This window comes from Parasteatoda tepidariorum, chromosome 5 (genome assembly GCF_982258835.1).
Source record: "Parasteatoda tepidariorum strain Cologne lab strain chromosome 5, Ptep-v5.0, whole genome shotgun sequence".
Taxonomy (NCBI): Eukaryota; Metazoa; Arthropoda; class Arachnida; order Araneae; family Theridiidae; genus Parasteatoda; species Parasteatoda tepidariorum.
Window position 1 is genome coordinate 13,219,616 of NC_141759.1, and position 13,690 is coordinate 13,233,305.

Here is a 13,690-nt window from a genome sequence, read left to right on the forward strand (position 1 = left end):
AGAGGGCTCATGAATTTTGCTTCCTCACTTGATAGATATTTGTCCCGTGTGTATTTGTGAGTTTGCTTGCTGTTTGTTTTTCTTTCACGCGATTAGCATTATTGAAAGATATGGATTTGCCGAGTGTCAGCGGTGTTACATGTGGGAATAAAAAACGAAAATATCTTGATAATGGAAATAGTGATTCGGAGTATTCCATAAATCAGGGTTTTTCTTTTCTTTTTTCTGTTTATTACAAAATTTCTGTAACATTTTTTGAGACAAAATGCTTACAAGCTATATTCACTTGAAAATGAAAATAGCGCACCAATTTTTTCACTCATAATTCCTGCACACTGAAATAGTGGGATATATGCATGTTATTCAATGAGAGACGATTGTATAATTTCAACAATATAACCAAAGCCAAATATATCAAAACAATAATGTGAGAAGCACTTGAAAATTAAAATTCAAACAAAATAGAACACATTAAGTAAAAAATAGATCGTTTAAAAAACAGAAGAAAACGAAATCTATAAAGTGAGTAGCGAATTCAAATGAACTTATCTGCACGGAAAACTTTCAAGAATGATTCAAAATATTTTCATAATAGGATTACCAGATAACAAAATGTGAAAACAGAAGCACGAATAGAGCTAAAAAATGAGGAGATTTTATTTTATGGCTCGTTCTTACTGCAGTACTGAAGCGCGTTTGATTTGTTAGTTACCATGGATTGACCCAAAAATGAATGTGAGTAAGGTAATAATATTATACTGGATAATTTAAAGAGCTTTATAATTTAGAAGGTTGATATTTAATAATAAAATTTTTATGATTTTGGTTCTATGATTATTGTTTTATTTAAAAACGAGAGAGGGGAAAACATCATTTGCCCGTTTTGCAGAGATTTTAACCCATGGATTTGTCCGAATTATATTTTCACATTGTTAAATTAAAAACTAACAAAGAAGTTTTGAGTAAATTAATTAATAATCACATACAATTAACTCAATGATTTTATATAGAATTTAATTACTTTCGTTTGGTATTGTTTTTTTTCTTCTTCCAATTTTGAAAGAGTTTGTTTATTTGCGCTTTGGATAGGTACATAATAACTACATAATATTTTAGTTCAATTCACTTGATTAAAAATGGTATTTAAGTAGTTGTTTTCCTAAACATAAGAATTTCATGAAATAAGCTTATTTATATTAAAATCAAAATCATTTATTTTCAACAATTCGTATTAATCAACAAAGCAGTTATTTTCTTCTTTTTTAATGCCCAAATCCAAAAATTTAAAATTAATATTATCATCATGATTACGGAGCAACATTAATTCCTCGGGATAAATGTTATTCAATAAAATTGTACAATCTTGAAAATTAATGATAGTTAATCAATAAATCAAACCACAAGCGGAGAAAAATATATTTGTATTATTAGCGTTAAATATATATTTCTCTTAAAAAAAATTATAGTATTTTTGTCAACGTGTGCTGATTTCACCAAATCTGAAGCATGTGATGGAATAGAAAAAGCAAGTGTAAGTATAAGTATCACTTGATGTTATTATAAATTTATATTTTGTATGATCTTTAGAAATAGTATTTAGTTATCCAGAAATCACTGAAGAATTAATTAAATTATGGTTCTTAAAGTTTAGTGCATGTTGCTCTACTGTATCAAACATACTATATCAATATTGCGATACTATATTTAAAAGATATTCAAATAAAAATAAAAATAAAATATTTTTTTTCCGAACTATTATTGACTTACTGACACTAAATACATTGGGAATGGGTTATAAGTACTTAATAAATTAAAATAGCTACTTCATATAAGTATTGTGACAATAATTCTGCTTATAGTTTCCAGAAACGGAATAGTAACTAATCAGTAAAGAACTTATTTTGACACGTAAGGCGCCGAAAGCAAGCAACCTTGCAGCAAATGTTTTTTTTTTCTTTTTTGAATAATTTACTAAGGTTGATTGGTTTACCGTTATTCTTACACAGCAAACATGCTTGAATGATAATTTTATTTTTTTCAAAAGATTAAACATAGGCATTTTTACAAAAAAATATTTTTATAAGCTTTTATTACAAATTTTTTTTTATTTCTTTCCCCTCTTCCTTTATTTGTTATAAATATTTTTTATGATGACTTGTTATGTTTTTGCATCCAATTTCGATAGGAAGAGGCCATCTATACGAACTTCATGCTCGTTAACTATGATAGTTAAATTTAAAATTGTTTCAAGCTGGGATGGTTTATTTGCTAATCATTTATAAACTACGTTGTCGTGTCGACATATTTATTCAAGCAGTATTATAGACTTGTTTTTTCCGTCGAAAAATTATTTAAAATACGAAAAATAATTCATATAAAATTTCATTTCAGTTTTTTTTTAGTTAATTTTTACATATGTTTTTTTCTTATTATAGAGCTGCGGCACAGAAATATTAAACAGACTTCATGCTGAAGGAAAATGCTGAAGACTCAAATTATAGCATCGACTTAATATATTCTTCGATAATGCAAATATAGAGCTTCAACCATTTAAGCATTTGCTAACTAATTATTTTCGAAAAAATAAAATTTACCCTTAGCAAGTTCAAGAAGCTAATTCTTCTTTAATTCTATATGTGTTTCCTCCAAAACAGAATTTCTTTTATTTTTTCTTCTTTTTTTTTAACTTTTACAAGCTTTTTGATTTAGGAACGATAATAAAAATTGAAATAAGTGTGTAAGTACATCAAACGGTTACATATAAACAAAAAAATATTAAAACTGCCTTTTTTTAATTAATATCTACTGATATACTTTTTTTGCCATTTAGTACTATAATTATAGCTTTTAGCCTTTAAGCCGATCTAGAGTTAGCTTTTCTGGATCGGTCTTCAAATCTGCTGAAAACACTAGATTCTAAAAAGGAGTAGAAAAAAGAATTATCAAAATTGAAAGACAGGTGGTAAAAAATCAATGCTACTTTTGAACTTCTAAAATGACGGAAATATATATATATATATGTATATATATATGAAGATAAAACGAAGGAAAATTATAGACATATGAAAATGGGGGAAGGGGAAATAATGATTGAAAAAATAACAAACAACTGATTAAAAAAAAAGAAAAGAATGCAATTTTTTTTAAAAAAACCGGAAAAAAAAGATATAACCTTTTCATCTGCCCACACGATTATATCCGCAAAAAAGAGTGCGGATGCTTTCTAATATTGTATCAATATAGCCAAAGCAAAATATATTATTACAATAGTGTGAGGAGCACTCAAAATTGTTTTTACAAGAATTACATCAAATAAAATAGAACACAATAAGAAAAAATAGCACGTAAACACAGAAAATAAAATAAAAGAAAAAGAAAAAACAATCTAAAACAAAAACTATAAGGCGAGTAGCGAAATCAGATGTACTTACATAAACAGGAAATTTTTCAAGAATGATTTAAAAATATTTTCGCAACAAGATTGCTAGATTACAAAATATGAAAACAAAAGCTCAAATTGAGTGTAACTAGAGGGGTTTTGTTTTAAAGTGCCGTTCTTACTGCATTGCTGAAGTACTTTGTTATGCTGTGCATTGATTTGTTAGTTACCAAGGATGGTCCCGAAATGGATATGCGCAAGGTAATATTATACTGGATAATTTAAAAAAGTTGACCATAAATAATTTTAGAAAATAAATATTTAAGAAAAAATATAAAATAGAAAAGAGAAACATAAATTGCCTGTTTTGCAAATGATTTTAGCCAAGGATTTGCCGAAATGGATTTGCACATGTAAAAATTATATAAATTATGAAAGAAAAAAAAATTAATAGATAATTTTAACACGGATTTGCCGGAAATAGATTTGCACATGGAAAAATTAATAAAGACATTTTTAGTAAATAATTGTACCCACGGATTTGTCCTAAATGGATTTGCACATGGAAAAATGATAAAAATTAACAAAGAAAAAATTTTTAGTAGATAATTTTAGCCACTGATTTGCCCGAAATGGATTTGCACATGGAAAAATTATATAGATTAACAAAGGAAATTTTTTTGTAAAGGAATTTTTTAGTAAATAATTTTGACCACGAAATTGCCCGAAATGGATTTGCACATGGGAAAATAATATAAATTAACGAAGAAAATGTTTAGTAAATATATCCACAAAAATATACGATTAATTCAATGATTTTACATAAAATTTTATAACTTTAGTTGGGTATCCATTATTTTTATCGCATTTTGAAAGAGTTTATCTATGTGTTTTTTGGATAAATAAATATTACTACATATTCTTTTAATTCTGTTCATTTCATTAAAAGTGGTATTTAAATAGATGCTCCTAGAAACATCAGAATTCCAAGGGATTAGTTTATTAATATCAAAATTAAAATCATTTCTTTTATCGTATAAATCAACAAAGCAGATATTTTCAATTTTTATAATAACCAAATCCAAAAATTTGAAATTAATATTATCATCATGATTTCGAAGTAAGATTAATTCCTCAGGGAAAATATCATTCAATAAAATCGTCAAATCTTGAAAATTAAAGATAATTAAAACATCAATATATGTAAAAACAAATTTAATACTAAGAGTATAATTTTTTTCATAATAAAGCAAAAATAAGTTAGTTAAGAGAGATGAATAATTAGATCCTTGTGGTATTCCATCAATTTGAAGAAAAATAGCCCTTCCATTGTAAAGATAAGTATTAAAAAGGCAAAAATTAATCAGTATTTTCCAATAATCAAAATCACAACAAAGGATATTTTTTGAAAATCATAGTAATAATTCAAAGGGACATCTTTTAGATTAGAAAGGGGAATGCTATTGAAAAGATCCTGGAAATCAAAAGTCGCAATAGAATTAATTTTATTATGTTTAATGAAATCTAAAATCGGTTGATTATTAGTGATAATCCAAGAGAGACTTTCTTTAGAAATATTGTTAATGATTTTATTTAAGTTGTTAGAGAAAATGGTACCAGGTTTAGTTAAATAAGTATTAGATCCACTTGTGATAGTTCTAAATTTTACAGGAACTTTATGAAATTTAGGACTGATAATTAAGTAAGGAAATTGTACACTGCGAATTTTAATTTTTAATCTCTTATAAAAGGCTAAAATTTTTTTAATGACAATATTATTATTGAAATTACTTAGTTTAAAATCTTTACTATTTTTTAATTCCGTATTTAAAAGTTCAGCATAGAATTTTTTACGGAATATCGCATAGTTATTGTTAGCTTTGTCTATGGGAGTAATTAAAAAAATTTTTTAAAGTTGCTTAATTGATTGGATAATATCAGAAAAATTTGTTGGATTGTTACTCTTATTTAAATTATCCTTATTATTGAAAACAAAGTTTTTCAAGTAATAATAAACACCCCATTTCCAGTCTGTTAGCATACCTAAAGATAGGTAAAGATTGGTAAAGGTAAAGAGAATCTATTTGATATCTATAAAAAAAACTATTGAGATCATTAAGAAAGTATTTTAGAATTTTATTGATTGATATATGGTAAATGGGTCTAAATTTTGTGCCTTTTATCATTAAATTCCTAAGTTCTAAATTTTCTATAATATTTAAATTACCAGCAATAATATGTTTATGATGTTTATCAACAAAATCAAAATATTTCTCTTCCTCACAGTGACATTCATAATCGGATATATTACTACTCCCTAAATGTTTGCTTATATCATTATAATTAAATATGGTTCTACCAAGAGATTTATTATATTTGAAACTTTTAATTATGTTAAAATCTTTTAATGGAAATAAAGCTTTGAAATTTTCAAAAATGTTGTGAAATTTGATCTTATCGAAAATAGGATTTTAGAAGTTAATAACGAAATATAAATTATCTAAACTTTTCTTTTTATTTGGCGAAATTTTGCTCATTTTGGCCTTTATAAGATCGAAACAAAGAATTTTGAAATGCAAATTAATAAAAGAAAAGTAAATAATAAGATCTTAGAACTTATATACATCATAATTCTTAAGGAAGAAGACAAAATCTGTAATTGGTTAAATGCTATAATATTTATTAAAATCTTTTTCCATATTAGAAAGACTATTAAGAGAGTTTCTATTACTTCTTGAACCCCGTTTACCTCGATTTGTACGCTTATCTTTAATATAAAAAAGTGAATAAGTTGAGGAGTTATTAAAGTTAATCTGTGTATGTTGGGAGGTATCGTTTTGCCCTTACGACGAAACTGCATGTTTTGTTTAAAAGCATGTAGTAATTTTCTTTCTGTAGTCTTAAATCTAAATCTTCTATAATATCTAAAATATTAATTTTGACACTGTTAAATTTAACTACTCTAAAATTATTCAATTCCAGGTTATTGATAGTCTTATTACTGTTTATATCAAAACGGTGTTGATTAATTTGAATGTTAAGTGAGTTATTGGCTTGTCCAACATATTTCATATTACAGGAGCCACAGGTTAACATATAAATAACATTTTTAATTTTACAAAAAGATTTAGAGCTAGCGTTATAAAGAAATGTATGTTTTTTGTCAATATTAGGGCAAGTTTTGCATCTTTTATCACCACACGGACGGTAAAGTTTCGGGAATAGAATGCATTTCAAAAAATCGCTTACTTTCGCTTTTGCTTTCAGAGTGGCAGGATGTCGATCCGAAGTTACCCTCTGATTTAGGCTCTCCGTACCGGGTAAAACATGAAGAATAATTTAAATATTAAACACATTTTTTACCAGGAACTAAATTGTTATAATTGTTTGAATCCATAAAAATAGGCTCATAGAGCAACGTCCTAAACACACGTAACGTCCTAAGGACAGGAAATTTAAAAAAGTATATATATATATATATATATATATATATATATATATATATATATATATATATATATATATATATAGAGAGAGAGAGAGAGAGAGAGAGAGAGCCAATAATATAATGTAATAAGACAAAAAAAGCAAAGAAAAAAAGAAAAAAATTCAAAAAACTATTTGAAAGAGAAAAAAATATTGAAAATTTAAAAGAAAGTAGACAAAATTAATTAAAACTAGAATATTTAACAAAATGACCTAGATGAGGTATAATACGGTTATCAAAACACACGATTTTTTCCGCAAATATAGTGCTTTCAAATATTGTATTAACAAATCAAAATATAGTAATATAATAGTATGAGGGACATTATAAAGGAAAGAGACTGATTGGTAAACAAGCTTTTAACAAGTGAAAGTATCATGAAAATTCTAGAAAAATTCATGAAATTTCAATCGAACTCAAGCATTTTTATAGATGAAACAAAAGAGGAACACATGAAAGGAGAAAGGTAGTCAAGTACTTATGAATAATTTGCAAAAATGATTTAAAATATTTTTGTAATTCAATTGCCGGGTTACAAGGTATGAAATTAAAGGGTAAGTATAGACTACTGGTTTACAATTTTATGACGCGCTTATAAAGTAATGCATTTGATTTTTTTGTTACCTTATATTGAACTGTAATCTGCATTTCTGCAAGATAATGATACAGTAGTGTGAATAATTCAAATTTTACAATTAATAAAAGGTGGAATAATTTTAAATAGGTGGTTAAACATTTAATGGATTATTGAAGGAGTTCGTTGGCTAGTTCTGGAATACAGCCGAAGCGTTCTTCCCCACCCTCAGTAAAAAAGTATCTATGACAAATGTCAATATTTCAGAAATGGAACATTGTTAAAAATGTAAAAACGCATTTAAAAATTTACATCACTATTTTTATTAATTATGTGATATTTAGTATTGAATTGGCAAATTTTAAGAAATTCGGTTAACCTATATCTGCTGGAAATGGACATATTTGTTTCGGCAAATTACTGATTCGATTACAAATGTATTTAAATAAATGTTTTTAGAAACATTTAATTTCCCCGCAATTAGTTCATTTTAAACTTAACATCATTCTTTTTATCGTATAAGAAAACAATGTAGATAGTTTCTTCTTTTTGAATATTTAAGTCCAAAAAAACTTAAAATAATGTACCCATGATCCGTCTACCATTGAGGACATCTTAAGTCAGCACTGTGGGCGGTGTGAACCCGGTGCGGAATTCGTATCGCCGGGAAGGCGAACGCTCTATCCCTTGAGCCTACACGGCTAAAGTTAATTGTAACTTTAGATCCTTGCGATGTTACATATTTTGAATGAAAAATACTTTCCATTGTATAGATAATTGTTAAAAAAAATGCTGATCAGGATGCGTAGCCAGATTTTTTAACAAAAAATAAGCACTTTCTAAGTACTTTTCAAGCATACAAAAAATATTTTTAATCACTTTCAAAAAGAAATCATGATAGGAATCTGTGCAGGTATAAAAATTATTTCTTTTTCTATCGCTTAAGGCTCTTAATTTATAAATATAAAAACAATAAAATTTAAAAACATTTTCAAAAACTTTACATAATCATGATAATATAACTAGATTTTCATAAATATTGCAGAGAAAATTATGAAAATCTTTTTTTTTGTAATTTAAAACGACAATCGACACGGCAAAGAAAAATATCTCTTTCTTTAAATTAAGCACTTTTTACAATCCCCAAATAAAAAAAAGCACCCCTAAGGACTTTTAAAAAACGTAAGTCAAAAATTCGCGCCTTTATGCACTTTTTTAAAAAAGCACCACACCCTGGCAGATTAATTAAAATTTCCCAGTAAATAATTTTGCGATTAAGGATAATTTTATAAAAATAATAATAATAAAATTAGTTTGAGAAGTGGAATGCCATTACAGAGAAATTGGAACTGAAATGTCGATATAGATATAATTAAGTTGTGTTTAATAAAGTATTAAGTAGGTTTTTCATTATCAATTATCAAAGAAAAACCTTCTTTAATAATAATGTTAATGCTGAAAAAAAACGTCAGGTTTAATTAAGTAAATATTAGATTCACAAGTGATTGTTCGAAACTAAATTTAATTAGTAACGAGATTTTAGACAGATTAATAAGTATAGAAAGCGTAAATGATTAATTTTAAATATTAACCGGGTATCAAAAAAACTTTCTTTAATCATAATATAATTTGCATTGTTAAACTTGAAATTTTTACTATTTATTTTTACTATTTATTATTTCGAAGCTCAATTTAGAATTTTTACAGAAGATAGCATAATTGTAGTTAGCTTAATACAAGAGGGTTATAATAAAATTCTTTAAAATTTTTTTAATAGCCAGATCACTTTAAAAAAATATCGAATTATTACAGTAATTTACAATTCTTTCAGAATTGAGAAGAAAGATTCTTAATCTCTGATAAATTGTCCATTTCCATTCTGTAAACAGACCTAAACGTAGAGAGAATCTTTTGATAATCTGTAGATAAAAATAATTTGAATAATTTAGAACGTATTTTAGAATAGATATATGGTAAAGATATCTAAAATTTGCGCTTTTTCACGTTGAATTTCTTATTTCTGAACTTTCAATAATAAATTATCAGTAATACTATTTAGATTATATTCATCAATAAATTCTAAAAATTCCTCTACTTTATAATGAGATAATTTAATTTTTCCTTTTTTTATGCTAATATCAATATAATTAAAAATCGTTCAACTAAGAGTTTATTATATTTATAACTTTTAACTATGTTAATAAATTTCAATGAAATTTTTTTTAATTCTCAAACGTATTATGAAATTTAAGCACATCAAGAATGGGATTCTGAAAAACAATAACAAAATATAAGTTATCTAATTTTTTTTATTTATTTAATAAAAGTTCACTGATGTTAGCTCTCACAAGAACGAAACAAGGGATTTTAAACAATAAAATAGAAAAATCAAAAATTGTTAATTGAGCCGGTTTTTCAATTGTTAATTGAACCGGTCTAATTGATAACGAATCGCTCTCTCTCTCTCTCTCTCTCTTTTCGTGCTCTTCACACTATTGTATTGATACATTTTGTTATTGGCAAGATTAATACAATATTGGAAAACATTATTTTGAGGATAAATCGTGTGAGCAAATGTTTTATACACACATTCACGTATACAGACACACAACATATATATATATATATATATATATATATATATATATGTATGTATGTATGTATGTATATATATATATATATATATATATATATATATATATATATATATATATATATATATATATATATATATATATATATATATATATATATATATATATATATATATATATATATATATATATATATATATATATATATATATATATATATATATATATATATATATATATATATATATATATATATATATATATATATAAGTTCAAAATGAAGAATAAAACATAGAAAAATTATAGACATATGAAAAAAAGGGGGTGGGAAATAATAAGTAAAAAAATAACAAACAACATTTTATTTAAAAAAAAAAAAAAATTTAATGTTAATTAAAAAACCGGAAAAAAAGCCGAAAAAAAAAGATATAATCTTTTCTTCAGCCCACACGATTATATCCGCAAAACAGAGTGCTTTCTGATATTGTATCAATAAAGCCAAAGCAAAATATATTAATACAATAGTGTGAGGAGCACTCAAAAAAATTTTTATAAAATAACTACAAGAAAATAGTTCATAAAAATTAAAAATAACATGTAAAGACAGATAATAAAATAAAATAAAAAGAAAAAACATTAATAAGGGGGACTATAAAGCGAGTAGCAAAATCATAACAACTTACTTGGACGGATATTTTTCAAGAATGATTTAAAAATGTTTTCGCAGAAAGATTGCCAGATTACAAAATATGAAAACAAAAGCGCCAATTGAGTGTAACAAGAGGATTTTAAAGTGTCGTTCTTACTGCACTGCTGAAGTGATTTGTTATTCTGTGTTTTGATTTGTTAGTTACCAAGGATGGGCCCGAAATGGATGTGCGCATGGTAATATTATACTGGATAATTTTAAAAATTGATCATAAATAGTTTTAGAAGATAGATGTTTATTTAAGAAAAAATAGAAAAGAGAAACATAAATTGCCTGCTTTGCAAATATTTTTAGCCTCGGATTTGCACGATATGGATTAGCACATAGAATAATTATTTAAATTATCAAAGAAAAATTTTACTAGATAATTTTAACACGGATTTGCCCGAAATGGATTTGCACATGGAAAATTGTATAAATTAATAAAGAAATTTTTAGCAAACAATTTTATCCACGGATTTGCCCGAAATGGATTTGCACATGGAAAAACTGTATAGATTAACAAAGGAAATTATTTAGTAAAGGAATTTTTGGTAAATAATTCTAACCACGGATTAATCCGTGATTTTTAATCTGGTGATTTTTAAGTAAAATCAAACCATTTTCTTTGAATCATAATGACATAATAACAATGAACAATGCCGATCTACCGTCAGCTATTGCTGAGTATACTGACAATATCTTCTATTCCGGATAGATTTTATTTTTCACTGACTGTGGCTCCCTCAATCTCTGATCAACGGAAACAATTTGTTAATCACTTCAAGGTAAGCAGAAAATTTCTGTTATTCCATGTAAAATTCCGTTTTTCCTCTGGAGCAGAACTTTTTCGTTAATTAAAAGAAAGTATGCAGCGAATCACAGAAAAAAAAGTCCAGTAAGTTCCAGGATACAATAATACAGGGAAGACAATGTAACGACAAATATTTACAAGCGGTATAAGTAAACTTAGCTAATAAAATTTATCCCTAATAATATTCAATGCAATGAATTTTACCAGCGCTGTGAAACCTAAATTGGTATATGACTTCCTAATAGCATTTGTAATAGCATTAGTGTTTTCATTTAGTAAACTCATCATTAGTGTTTTCATTTAGTAAACTTTCATTTAGCGCTGTAAAACCTCAATAGGTATATGACTTCCTAATAGCATTTGTGATAGCATTAGTGTTTTCATTTAGTAAACTAAACAATGGAACTCATACAATTTATCTGTACAATTAATGTATTCTGATTAAAAGTAATCAATTATTTAAAATTGCTATTGTATTGTTATCAAAATCACTTGAAACTATGATTACATTTATTCCTAGTGTAATCGAATATTACTTGCTTTAAGGATTTCTTATTAGATTAAGAATAAAGGTAATCATGATTACTTACTTGCATTATATTTGAATGAAAATGATTATGGTGACATAGAATTGGGATTACATAATAAATATCTATAATCATGATAATAACTTGTTTATGTTTTCATGTTGTGATTAGAAATAATCATAAACGCTTGTAATTCGTAATTGTGATGATTGCCTAGCATGATTACATATATTAACCATCTGTTAGTTGTGTAGTTGATTACTACGTAATTATTACATGTAACTGATTACAACTGTATTCGATTGTTTTAATTGATTGCTGTAATCGGTGCAAATCTTTTCATGAAACGATATAATATTTGCATTTCACTCCAGTTACTCAAAAGTTTATTCAAAACATCAATTGTTATCAATGGATTTAATTATCAATTATTTATAAAAAGTATGAAAAATTAGCATAATTTAACGCAGCAAATCATAAATAATGAATAAATTTGCCTATGGTCTGTTATTAGGACTGGAGGTAGCTATGACTAAAATTCCCCTCTGTTGTTATTAACAGAGGTACCATAATTTACCGACTAAGATCCCTCAAATTTTGAGTCAAATAAATATTGCACCAAAAATGAAGGAAAAAGGATAATCGATTATAGTTTAATAAAACATAAAGATTATTTAATGAAATTATACAAATGAGAATAAATTAAACCCACTTTATGACTTTTCTTATTTCTCTAGCCAAGCTCACTTTTAATTTTAAAAAAAAAGATCACCCCAATCACGGTGCATGAGAAAACAATGTAATAAAGGTTTATATCCTCCTCTTAAAGAATCAGGTTAAAGTGCATAAACATGCCGATAATACATATTAATTCTGATAATAATACTTCTTTCTCGTCAACAATACTTATAACTTCCTTTTTAATAATAATGCTTCATTGCTAATATTTTTTGAGGTTCAGGTTCATATTTAAAATAAAAATCTCATCTATGTGATTAATATATTTTTCTGCAGATTAATTATCGCAGCATTCATAGGCATTTTTAGGTTATTGAAAAAGATAATCGTGCCCAGCAGGGCAAGTAGTACTTCTAAGAATTTTTGAGTTCTGTATGTATGTAACCACTTCCCGAATGAGCAAAGATGGTTTTTTTCTCAGATAATAGCTGTTGGTTATTTACTTTGGCATACAAAAATTTTTCGTAACTGCTTCGAGTTAAAGGAAACATGTTAAATTTTACAATATTAAACTGGAAGATGCAGGTTTTAAATTTCAAAGAATATAATTTCATTCAACGCCAATTTATTCCATCCTCTTCCGCCCATGCAAGTTTTCTTTCCAATAAATCACAGTCTGTGTAAAATAAATACATAGTAAATAATAAACTATTTTTTTAGTAAAGCAAACGCAAAAAACTAAATACGCTCAATAAACAGGAAAAACAATAGCAATAGAAATTCACAGCAGCAAAGCAATGTTTCTTTTATTACTGCAATACAAAAGAAATTGGAAATCAGCTGCGCAAGTTTTAGAATATAAGATTCAATAAAAAACTTTTATTTAATATTAAAATGAAAGTTATTATATATATTTCTGCATGTTCTTCAAAAAAAAAACAAAGTACCA